We start from the raw sequence: 12,792 nt of genomic DNA on the forward strand, positions 1-12,792 counted from the left end.
AATAATGTATCAGCTAGATATATACATATATTAAACTGTTTTTCATAGTAGACCCAGATACCAGGCTGCTTTTCATTTTGAAATGGTTTCTCTTCTGTAGCCTGTTGTTCTGCTTTTTTGGGGGGGAGGGTTACCTTTGCACCCAGCTTTGCTAGTTTTACAGTCGCACCGGAGTGGGCATGGATTGTGTACCCCAAGCCTTCCCCTAAACAGAATTTCACTCGCTAGTTCACAGGGGACAGTAAGCAAGACCTACTTTGTCCAGCCTGGATTGCTCCCCAGCCACAGCTGTGGTCAGACTGAAAAACAATCATAGCATTTTATCCCCGGCGTGTAGTACATCTCATGTTTTATCATTTGGAGAGAGTAATTGAAAATGAAGAAAATTCCAGGGAACAATGGATGCATTCTCGGCAGAGGCCACAGCAGAGTCAGTATTTGTTTGCAGCCTGGCCCGGTCACAGGGCCGAGGGAAAATGCCTCTGTCAGGTTTGCCGTGCGCTTTGGGGAAGCTGTGAACACGTTCCACTTGGACACTTTCCTCTCACTCAGCTGATTTCATAGTATAAGTAGTTGGAAGGTGCTTTTCAGAAAAACTAGTGTGATCTCATTTTTCCTTTTACCAACTTCAAAGGGTGCTCTTTTGCTGGAATGCTCTAGGTTAGAGATGCGCGTCACCGGGTAGAATAGTGAGAATGGAAATTGGGAGAGTGTGTGAGGCAACAGTCATCAAAAAACTCACTCTGTCGTTGAGTCAATTCCACCTCCTAGGCTAGAACTGCCCTTGTGCTTTTCCAAGACTAAATTTTTACAGAACTAGAAAGCTTCGTTAGTTTCCTGTGGTGTGGCTGGTGGTTTTGAACTGCCAACCGTGCGATCCGACCCAATGCATACACTGCACTATGCCAGCAGCACTCCCTTGTGATACGTCCTGCCAGATTGTCTTTCAAAATGATTTACTGTAACAAGTTGTACTCGCTACTGATGCACTTCATTAATGCGAGAGCCTTAATGCCTTCATTAATGCGAGAGCCTTAATGCCTTCATTAATGCGAGAGGATGGAGGGAGGGTGGGTTGGAAAGAGGGAACCGATTACAAGGATCTACATGTGACCTCCTCCCTGGGGGACAGACAACAGAAAAGTGAATGGAGACATCAGACACTGTAAGATATGACAAAATAATTTATAAATTATCAAGGGTTCATGAGGGAGGGGGTAGCGGGGAAGGTAGGGGGGCAAGTCAGGAGCTGATGTCAGGTGCTTACATGGAGAGCAAATGTTTTGAGAATGATGAGGACAATGAATGTACAAATGTGCTTTACACAATGGATGTATATATGGATTGTGATAAGAGTTATATGAGCCCTCAAATATGCAGAGGCTGGGACACTAAGAGGCCTGTTTGCATAATAAAAAGACTAGAAAATTTAGTGGTAAGGAAACATACGGACATGTACATTTTTGCATTTCAATAAATGTATTTGATCCCAGACTTTTTCCCCTTTCTTCCTCAGATAATACCTATAAGCAATCTAATATTGTAATGAATACATTTTGAGACTCTGTACCAAGTGCTGATGCAAAGTATAATGTATCTAGGTGGTGTAGGCAGAGGTGCCTTTGGGGCTTAACTTGGACCTTGGCTCCAGGATTTGGAAAATGTTTGAAGCATAAAAGTGGGGAGGAGTAAATTTGAAACTAATTTGTCACTGAGAATCTGAGGGTTGTGTCACAATCTAGGACACAAAAGTATGCAAACTTTATTCAGTTTTTTAAAATTTTATTTATTAAGTTTTTTTGTATTTCAGAAAGGAACTAGTAAAAAAACCCCCAGAAAATAGAAATAAAGTAGAGCTTGTTCATAGCAGATTTATTTATTTTTAACCAGAAAGATTTTTTAAAATAGAAAATAAGTGGAAACTCTGACATCATATTCTTTATTCACTAGCCACTCAGTGGGCAGGGACACTTCAGTGACAACTTATTTAAGATTCCTCTCTGTCCCTAACTACCCTCTAAGGAGGTCCTTATTTCAGATTTGTTAAAAATAACCAAGTCCACTGGAAGGCTGATGACTAGACCACTGTCCGCTAACAGCATTGTATAACACCCTACCACATGGAACGTGTTATGTTGGGGATGTCTAAGAGACAGCCAAGTGCAGAGGTCAGATAAGCAGTGGGAAGTCTAATTGTGAAGCTTAATAGAAAGAGCTGGAATCATCACCGAGATGGTATTTAAAGTCATAGAGTGAGATCCATCACACCTGGGAGAGCCAACGAAGCTAAAGAGAAGAGGGCTGAGCAGGATCATGGTCCGCCATGATTTAAAGATTTGGTTTACAGTACAGAAGTCTGAGGGGCCGACCCCAATCCCAGCTACATGGACAGGTGCTCCTTCCCCCGAGAAGAATGTACTTCAGAGGACAGCACTGAAGCTACAGCTCAGGGAGAGGGACATGTCTGATCAGAGCACACAGGAGCAAATGAAGGGAGAGAAAGAGAGAGTGGAGCACATCCTGGCCCACCAAGCCTAGAGGACAATATCCCTGATCAGAGCAGCCAATTCACAGAGAGGACCATGTGGCCAACCCCACTATGAGACACAACATTCCTCATTGGCCCATAACCCTACAAGGGACAACACTGGAGACACAGTGTGGGAATTGTACCCGATCTGACCCCACTGAGGCAAAACACTAAGGATATGCAACAGAACAGCAAGGAAGTCCTGAGGGAATACCAAAAATAGACTTTGGGTCAGTGCATGGCACCCCATCAGACTCAACCAGAAAACACTCCTAAAGGTCAACAAACAGACCTTGAACTATTTACAGGCTATTTTTTTTTCTGTCATTGGTTTTTGTTGTTGTTTTCTTTTGTTGCTTTGTTTTGTTCTGTCTTGTTTTTGTGCATATTATTGTTTCTGCAGGTCTATCTAGATAAAATAGGTGGGATAAATTATCTGGAGGAGAAAACAATGGACCAACAGAAAACAGGAGGACATGGGAGGGGCAAGGGGAGGAATGGTGTTAACAAACCCAGGGACAAGGGAACGAGTGATCCAAAATCAGTGGCAAGGAGGGTGTGAGAGCCCTGGTAGGGATTGATCAAGGGCAATGTAACCAAGAGGAATTACTGAAACCCAAATGAAGGCTGAGCATGATAGTGGGACAAGAGGAAAGTAAAAGGAAATAGAGGAAAGAACTAGGAGGCAAAGGGCATTTATAGAGGTCTAAATACAGGCATGTACATACATACATATATTTATATATGATGATGGGGAAATTGATCTATGTACATATATTTATAGGTTTGGTATATAGGTGGACATTGGGCCTTCACTCAAGGACTCATCAATGCAAGACCATGTTGTTCTATTAAACTGGCATTCCATGATGCTCACTTTCCCAACACAATCACTGAAGATAAAGTAGGTGCATAAGCAAATGTGAATAAAGCTGATGGTGCCCAGCTATTGAAAGATATAGCATCTGGGGTCTTAAAGATTTGAAGATAAACAAGCAGCCATCTAGCTCAGAAGTAGCAGAGCAAAACATGGAAAAAGCACACCAGCTTGTGAGATTACAAGGTGTCGATGGGATCAGGTATCAGGCATCAAAGAGCAAAAAATCATATCATTTTGAATTAGGAGTATGGAGTGGGGACCCAAAGTCCATCTGTAGACAACTGGACATCCCTTACAGAAGGGTCACCAGGAGGAGATGACCCAGTCAGTATGCCATGTAGCAACTATGAAACATACAAATTTCTTCTAGTTCCTAAATGCTTCCTACCCCTGACTATCCTGATTTCAATTCTACCTTACAAATCTGGGTAGACCAGAGGATGTACACTGGTACAGATAGAAACTGGAAACACAGAGAATCCAGGACAGATGATCCCTTCAGGACCAGTGGTGAGAATAGCAAAGCTGGGAGGGTGGAAGGAAGGTGGGATAGAAAGGGGGAACCAATTACAAGGATCTCCATATAACCCCCTTGCAGGGGAACAGACAACAGAAAAGTGTGTGAAGGGAGACATCAGAGAGTTAAGATATGACAAATTAATAATTTATAAATTATCAAAGGTTCCTAAGGAAGGGGGTAGTGGGGAGGGAGGGGAAAAATGAGGAGCTGATACCAAGGGCTCAAGTAGAAAGCAAATATTTTGAGAATGATGATGGCAACAAATGTGTTTGACACAAGGGATGGATGGATGGATTGTGATAAGAGTAGTACAAGCCCCCAATAAAATAATGTTTAAAAATCTTAGCCATGTCAAATAAATTAATTTTAGTAAATATTTTAAACTGGAGGGGGGGATTTGGTTTAGTGTAAAGGGGGGGAGAAGGGTCAACCAGAAGGATGAGCAGCAGCAGATTCTCATACACCTGAACAAATGATGCCAGAGGAAAATCAAGCAATCTTGGAGCCTGGAGGAAAGAAGGTCGGGAGACATGGGGTAGAGCATGAAACAGGACCAGGTCGTTTTCTGAGTTGTGTACAGAAGTGTGTTCTCTAGAAGTGTGTTCTGGTCCTGTGGACCAGAAGGGCTGAAGAGCAGGAGACCAGAGGGAGTCTGTGAAGCGGTACCAAAAAAACCCAAACCCAACTGGAAAATGTTAACTTGTAGTTCATTTGGAGTTCCTTCCACCCAGTCAGACTGTTCATCAAGCTTTCTATTCAGAAAACTTTCTAGTCGTGAAAAGATTGCGTAACAGCATCAAACAAAAAAGGCCTAATTTGTGGCACATGGAGCACTGGCTTTGCCACCACGACAGTGCACCTGCTCACACGGCCATCTCAGGGCTCCAGATTGGGGCAATAAACAGTGCGCCTCTCCTTCCCCACGCACCTGACTCACCTGACCTCGCTCAGTGTGACTTCTTGCTGTTTCCGTGAATGCAGAGGGATGTGAAAGGACAATGATTTGACAACATAGAAGAGGTGAAAGAAAAACCAAGGGAGGTGCTGCCAGTCATTCAAACAGATGAGTTTGAAAAATGTTTACAAGAATAGAATTGCAGATTTGACCAGTGTATTAAGTGTCATGGAGAGTACTTTGAAGGGGATGAGGTTGTTTTGTAAAAAAACAGCTTTGGGAAAAAAATCCAATTTGGGGGGCACCCCTTGTGTGTAGTCCTACCGAGTTCAGCTCTTGGCAGGCATGAGAGAACTGTCTGCGCTTTCCTGCACTCTGGCGCCCTGAGCACCAGGTATGCACAAAGCATGCTGAAGGTCTAATTAGCCCCGGGCGGGAGGCAGGGAGGCCTCGGCTCAGCCCCTCACTTGGGGACTTTGGGCCAGGTTCTCCTGGGAGGAACTCAGGCTCCAACTGTTTGGGAAAAACCAGGTCTTAGGGCAGCCCACGGCCATCCCCTCCTGCCTGCCTGATCTTTTCTAAGGGTCAGGAAGTGCCAGATGACTCTTCAGTCTGTGCATATCTGTATCAAGTGTGTAAAAATACCAGCTCTCCCTTCATCTTGATTTATCCCTGTCTGTGGGTCCAGACTATTAAAAGGATGAAGACACTCTCTTCCATAAAGAGCAAGGACAGTTCTGAGAAGCATCGAGTTCCAAACCAATGAAGCAAGGCTGGAGTGTTTGCACTGGAGAATGAGGAGTCTCTGGACGTCACATAAATAGACTAAGCGGCTGCGTTCAGGGCCTCAGCAGTCGGAAGGACTCTCCTTGCCAACAAATGGATGTCTCAGGAAGGCCTCCTTGGACACCTTTTCTAAAAGCCCAGCATTCCCTAGTCCCCCACCCTGACCTTCCTGTACCTCTAACAGCTCCTTATCCCTTTCCTGATTTGGTTTTCCTCTTCAGCACTTCTGTCACTCTTTCTGTCTTGCATTCGTTTTCCTTGTCTTGTCCTTCCCTACTGCACGGAAACTTACTGAGGGTGTTGGCTTTTGTCAGCTGTGTCAGCACTGCTATTAGCCCCAGTTTTCAGAGAGTGCACACAGGGGCTCAGTAAACCCTTTGCAAGTAACTGACTGACTCTTATTCCCTTTATATATGTATATTTTATTGGGGTTTAGTACAGCTCTTATCACAATCAATCCACCCACCCATTGTGTCAAGCACATTTGTACATTTGTTGCCATCATCATTTTCAAAACACTTTCTACTTAAGCCCTTGGTATCAGCTCCTCATTTTTCCCTTCCCTCTGTCATACACACTTGATAATGTATAAATTATTACTTTTCATGTCTAACACTGGCCGATGTCCCCCTCCCCCCTTTTTCTGTTGTCCATCCCACCAGGGAGGGGGCTATGTATAGATCATTGTGATTTTACCCTTACCCTTACCCTCCTGGTATCACTACTTTCATTATTGGTCCTGAGGGGTTTATCTGTCCTGGATCCATGTTTCCTGCTCTTATCTATACCAGTGTATATTCTTTGGTCTAGCTGGATTTGTAAAGTAGAATTGGGGTCATGATAGAGGAGGAGGGCAAGCATTAAAGAACTAGGAGGAAAGTTGTATGTTTCATTGGTGTTATACTATACCCTGACTTGCTCATCTCCTCCTTGTGACCCTTCTATAAGGGGATGTCCAATTGTCTACAGATAGGCTTTAGGTCTCTACCTATTAGCTTTATATAACCTTTAGCACTGTGGCTTGGTATTCACTTGGGAGAAGCTATTCCTTGGGTCCAAGCATATTCTGGAATAACATTCTTATGCTGTCTTGAACATACATCTATCTGAGGATTTATCCTCTTGTTGTTTTTCAGGGGTCTGTCTCTCCAAGTAGACTGTGAGCTCTGTGAGAGCCGAGGCTGAATCCTGCTTTTCTCTGTCTCCACCATTGCCTGACCCATGGCCTGACACAGAGCAATGGAAATAGGGAGGAAATGATGGTTATTATCTGAGGTGACTTAGCCTGTGGCCCAGGAATCCTCCTCTCCCATATCTGACCTGTACTCAGGCAGCAAGTCCCTTAGGTGCCTGGTGTCCATCTGCCCCTCTTCAGTTCCTCTCGGCTGCCCTTGCCTTTTCTTCTATAAGCTACTACAACAGACTGCACACTCAGCCCCAGTCCTCTCCTCGCAGTGCCCGAAAGATCTTCTAACGGCAGTACCTGAGCACGCCGTGCCTCTTCCTCTGTGAGTTAGTCTGCGTACATTAGAGAAACAAATCCACGGAAACTCACATGTAGAAGAGAGAGTTTTATATAAAGAGTAAGTGCGCATCAAGAAAACACCCCAAGCCCACACGTGTGCCCAAGCCCACACGTCCAACATTAACCCATATGTCCGACACCAGTCTACAAAGTCCTCAATCTCACAAAACACACGCAATGATGCCGGTGGCAGGAGGAAAGCCAAATCAGTGAGTGTGTGAGCATGTCAGCGCAGGCAGGGTCTCCACACGGCTGCTCCAGCACCCAGGGCTGCCTCTGGGTAGGTCCATGCAGCTTCTCCTTGGGGCTAAGCCATGGTGAGGACAGGAGGTGACTGAACTTTAATAGTGCGCGACCTGTTTTTCCACCCCAAATATTTGCCAGGTGTGAGAAAAGGGGTAAAAGCCACAGAAAGGCGGCATTTTGTTTTTCTGTTCTATAAAGGACGGGCTCTAATGCGACCCCAGGGAGAAGGCAGTTATGACGTCATTACGCTCTTCTGGAGCGACTTCTGTATGCCCGCAGGCTCTGTAGACGGATTCGGGTCCCCTCTGCTCTGCCTTCTGGCTTCGGAGGTCTCAAAAGCAGCAAGATGAACAGACTCATCTTTTACACAAGAGCGTGGTTCGATGCCCCGTGACTGATAGGGCTTACCCGTGTGAAGGGAAGAAGACACAATGACCAAATCTGGACATTAATATTTGTCTTTCTTCTCGGTCCATGGTTCTTCATATAGCCACTCTCCCCAGCCCCCCGTTTTGTTTGGTTTTTGCTTGAACATACAGGAGTGAGAAGGATTTTTTTCATTATTTGGATTTCTCCTCATTATTGTTTAGCCATGAGCTGCTGTTTCCTTGGACATATTCTGTGTTCATTTCTAATGTGTCTTGGATCATGTTTTTCTTGACTCTGGAGTTCTGTAGCCCATTTACGGAACAGTTCTTTTCGATGCCATTTTGAACACTTTTCTCTAGAAATGTTATCAATCTGTTTGGAGAGTCAAGTTAACAGCTCAGCTCTTTTTAAACTTCTTAAATGACTGCAACTGTGAAGATGAAAACCAAGCAAGAAAGTCTGTGAATGCAGATAGGACCTTATAAGTGGCTGCCTGGTGTTTTGAGACAAAAATGCGACACTCTTATTGAAATGTCCTCTATTTCCAGCTCACTGATCGTCGCCACGTTTGAACAGCAACACAAAGAGATTTGTCTCGTCGGCTTTAACACAGACTAGAGTTTCTTTTATGAAGGGTATCGCGATTCAATTCTTCTCTTTGCGACTGGGCAGTTGATGTTTACAACCCGTTAACCCTCTGGAGTTTCTTCTTCGGTTCTGTCTTCAGGATTAAGGGGGCTTATTAGGAGAGTTCACAGGTGACCACAGGTCAGGATCAGTGCACACCAAGCATGGTCACTGGTCCACAGCAGCCCCTCTCCTCAGTCAGCAGCCAAGTCTCTCTCTGGTCCTCAGCCTCTCTGCTACATGGTGCCTTGCCCTTGACCTCTGTGGACCAGGAAGCCCACCTCTGCCTCACAGTCCCATAATCGTGATGCTGCTCCTCTATTTCTGTCTCATGGAGTCTCGACCACTGGTCTCCGCCCGCCCCTTTTACTCTGTCCCATAATGTGGGGACCACCGCCTCCAGTGCCTTTGATCTCCCCCATCACCACTTCAGACAGGGATCGCAAACACGCTCCTCCTCTGGTGGTCCTGGCATGTCTCTCTGTGTAGCCCCGCTTCTCATTCTTCATGAGTCTATCCTTATATTAAATTTACACTGAGAAAGAGTCAAGTATCTGGCCACTTATTCGCTAAGTCAAGTATTTTTGAGTTTTGCTATGTGCCAGACACTGTCCTGAATGCTTGACCAATATTAATTCATGAAGTAGATGTTGATTTTATCTTCACATCAGTGATGGTGAAACTGAAGAACATAAACATTAAACAACTTTCCAAAAGACACACTATTCTGATTGGGATTTAGAGGCTGCCTGGCTCCAATAGACTGTGCTCTCATTCAAGTCACAGCTGCCTTTCAAGGTGCCTTGGGAAGACCGAGCAACAAACGATGGCTCCTGATGGAGAAGGGGGAGAACCCGAGAAGGCAACAGCAGGAGGTGTTCTATCCTTGATGAATCTTCCACTGCACCCATGTTGGCAACTGGTCAGCACATAGTGAGTAATCTGGAAACAAGATACAGCAAAACTATAAAATAAAAGCTACTTGCACCTCTACGAAAAGCTACATCGTATACCTATAATTTCACATCCTCAGAAAAAGTAATGCACAAATATGCATATATTTGTTCATTTATATATGCTCGTGAAATACTGTTTGCGTTCCGTACATCCTCATGATAGCTTATATGTCAATAATGAAAACTTACTGAGGATAAAAACATTCAGAAGTTTCCCAAGTTTCTCGGAATTAGGATGATTGTCAATGCATTGTGGTGGTTCGGCCTGCGGAGTAGGTTCTGATTGGCAGCCCTGTGTACAGAGCACACTGCACCGCCCAGCCCCGGGCCAGCCTCACGATGGTTCTGTTGGAGCCCATTGCTGCAGCTGCGCTGTGTCAATCCATACCTTTGAGCGTCTTCCTCTTTTTCACGGGTCTCTACCAAGCCCCTCCAGATAACATGTCCCAAACACACATACGTTAGTACTTATTTCATGTGTGTTTCCTATGACTGTGCTGATTCCGATCATCAGGTTTCTGACCATTTTGGAAGATTTCGCCTCTCTAAGTAACACACACACACACACACACACACACACACACACACACACACACACACACACACACACCCTCTCAAGAAGTAAGTTGAGTGCATAACATATCACCTTGACCCGCTGATTCAGAATAAAGGATCTCAGATTTCTTTGTGCCTTGGAAAATTCGCTAACAGAAAAATCTCTCCCCATGTGAACTTTCCTTTGACTTTTGCTCATGCCTGCATCGCCCCCTGGTGGTTTGTTTGACCTATGGCTGTTTCTCTCAAAATAAAAAATTCACGGCCATCAAGTGATGGCCATTCATAGCAATCCTACAGGGCAGGGTACAACCTTCCCTTCGCAGGTCGGAGACTGCCACTTTTTACATGAGCACAGATTCCCATCTACCTCGCACGGAGGAGCGGCTGCAGCTTTCAAACTGCCGGCCTTGTGGTTAGCGACCTAACTAGTCCACGATGCCATCAGAGCTTTGATCATTTCCCAGCTGCTACTAGGGAAGCCCTGCTGCTTCAGGCATTTGTCTTTCAGTCTTTGGCCCCGATACTGTCCTCCAGTTGCTCGGAGAGACCTCCAAAGTGAGCAAAACTGGAAAGCAAACCAGACACTTGGTGGTGCTCGGTACATGCTCTCGGTTATGATGATGGTGAAACCCTTCACTCACATTTGTGCTTATGCTTGCCTTCTGTGTTGGTCCAGGTGGACCAGAGAAACAAATTCACAGACACGCATGTGTATAGGAAAGAGCTTTATATACAAGAGCAATTGCACATTGAGAAAACATCCCAGTCCAGTCCAGATCAAGTCCATAAGTTCGATATTAGTTCATATGTCCGCTACCAATCTATAAAGTCCTCTCCAGGTTCATGCAACACCTGCAATGACATTGAATGCAGGAAGATCACAAGCCAGTGGGTGGAAAATCTTGTGGATCCAGTGGCGGTGGAAGCATCTCAGTGCTGGCCTGGGTCTCCATGTGGCTCCTCCAGCTCCCATTCTCTGGCTGCATCAGGGTAGCTCCATCAGGCTTGGTGTCAGAAATGTCACACAGCGAGTGAGCGTGTGTCTCACCTCCAATTAGCTATTTATTTCCTTAGTGCCTCCAAATGAGGTCATTGAGCTGTGACCCGAGTGATAGGAAAACTCTGCTGCCTTCACTCATAAGTCTCAAATTGAGAACAGATTATATAAATACCAATCCTTCTATCTACTGTTTTTCTCCTTGTGTGACCTTACTCTAATTTGGGATTTGATGATAACTTCTAGGCAACGCTGTGCCTTAAGAAGAAGGATGCTGAAAGGGGGTTCCACACACTCACCCATATGGACCGGCAGGCACATTGGAGACCTCAGTCAGTCCCATGCATTTGGGCTCCTTCTTGGTAATTGAAGCTGTAATGTGGGGACCCAGAACTTGAGCCTCAACCAAACAGTCCCAAACACCCTCAAGGTTCTGTCAAAAGCCAGCAAGAGGCCCAGCATCAGAAACTTGACCCTCTACCGCTGCTGGCTCCGTCTTGGCACCCTGACCACATCACAGAACCTGGAAACTCAGGGCAACGACACATTCTTCAACTGAACAGCTTCTTTAATAAGCAGAAAACCAACAACTGATTCAATTCCATAAGGTTTTAATGGTTTTAAAGATTTACAAGGAAAAATACCTGCATATTTTCTATATTTTAAAAGGATTGTTATCCTTTTCTATATTTTAAAAGGGTTGTTATCCAATCTGGAGGGGTAGACAATGGGATCGATGGTTCCAGAGGGACACAGGAGAAGGAGAAGTGGGGGAAAGAAAGGGGGGAAGCCAACAAACCCAGGGACAAGGGAACAACAAGTGACCTAAAATCAATTACAAGAAGGGTGTAGGAGGCCTGGTAGGGCTTGATCAAGGTCAATGCAACTGAGAGGAATTACTGAAATCCAAATGAAGGCTGAACACGATAGTGGGACAAGAGGAAAGTAAAAGGAAATAGAGGAAAGAACTGGGAGGCAAATGGCATTTATAGAGGTCTAAATACAGGCATGTACATATGCAAATATATTTATATAAGATGATGGGGAAATTGATCTATGTGCATATATTTATATGTTAAGTATTAAGGTAGCAGACAGACATTGAGCTTCTACTGAAGTACTCCCTCAATGCACGAACACTTTGTTCTAATAACACTGGTATAGAAAAGAACGGGAAACTCAGGAATCCAGGACAGATACCCCCCCAAGACCAATAATGAGAGTAGTGATACCAGAAGGGGAAGGGAATGTCGGGGGAGAAAGAAGGAACTGATCACAATAATTGACATATAACCCACACCCACCCACTGGGGGGATGAACAACAGAAAAGTGGATGAAGGGAGACAGCAGTTGGTGTAAGAAATTATAAGAATAATAATTTATAAATTATTAAGGGTTTGTGAGGGAAGGAGGATGGGGAGCGAGGGGGGAAATGAGGAGCTGATACCAAGGGCACAAGTATAAAGAAAATGTTTTGAAAATGATGATGGCAACATATGAACAGATGTGCTTGACAAATGGATGGATTGTGATCAGAGCGGTAAGAGCCACCAACAAAGTGAATAACAAAAACTGGGTTTTTATCACAGGGCAAATGGAAATGAGCCAATAAAAGAGAGGAGACCCTGGGTTACATGCAATGTAATGCACGTAAAAGGGGTCTTTTCTTCTTAGCAGGGCTGTTGTGAGAACTTACAAGGTGACCAGTGAATTATGTAGTACCTGTTGGTGTGAATTCATGCAGCGGATTCACTGTGATATGCAAGACACCCATCTAGTTATGACAAGCATGACGTGTGCCCTTGTGTCACCAGAGTCGACTCAGGAGGGAGATGACTGCCATCTGTTGGGGCCTCATGGGGAGTCCCATGACAGGGACTGCCATGATTGACGTGGACATGG

This window comes from Tenrec ecaudatus, chromosome 4 (assembly GCF_050624435.1).
Source record: "Tenrec ecaudatus isolate mTenEca1 chromosome 4, mTenEca1.hap1, whole genome shotgun sequence".
Taxonomy (NCBI): Eukaryota; Metazoa; Chordata; class Mammalia; order Afrosoricida; family Tenrecidae; genus Tenrec; species Tenrec ecaudatus.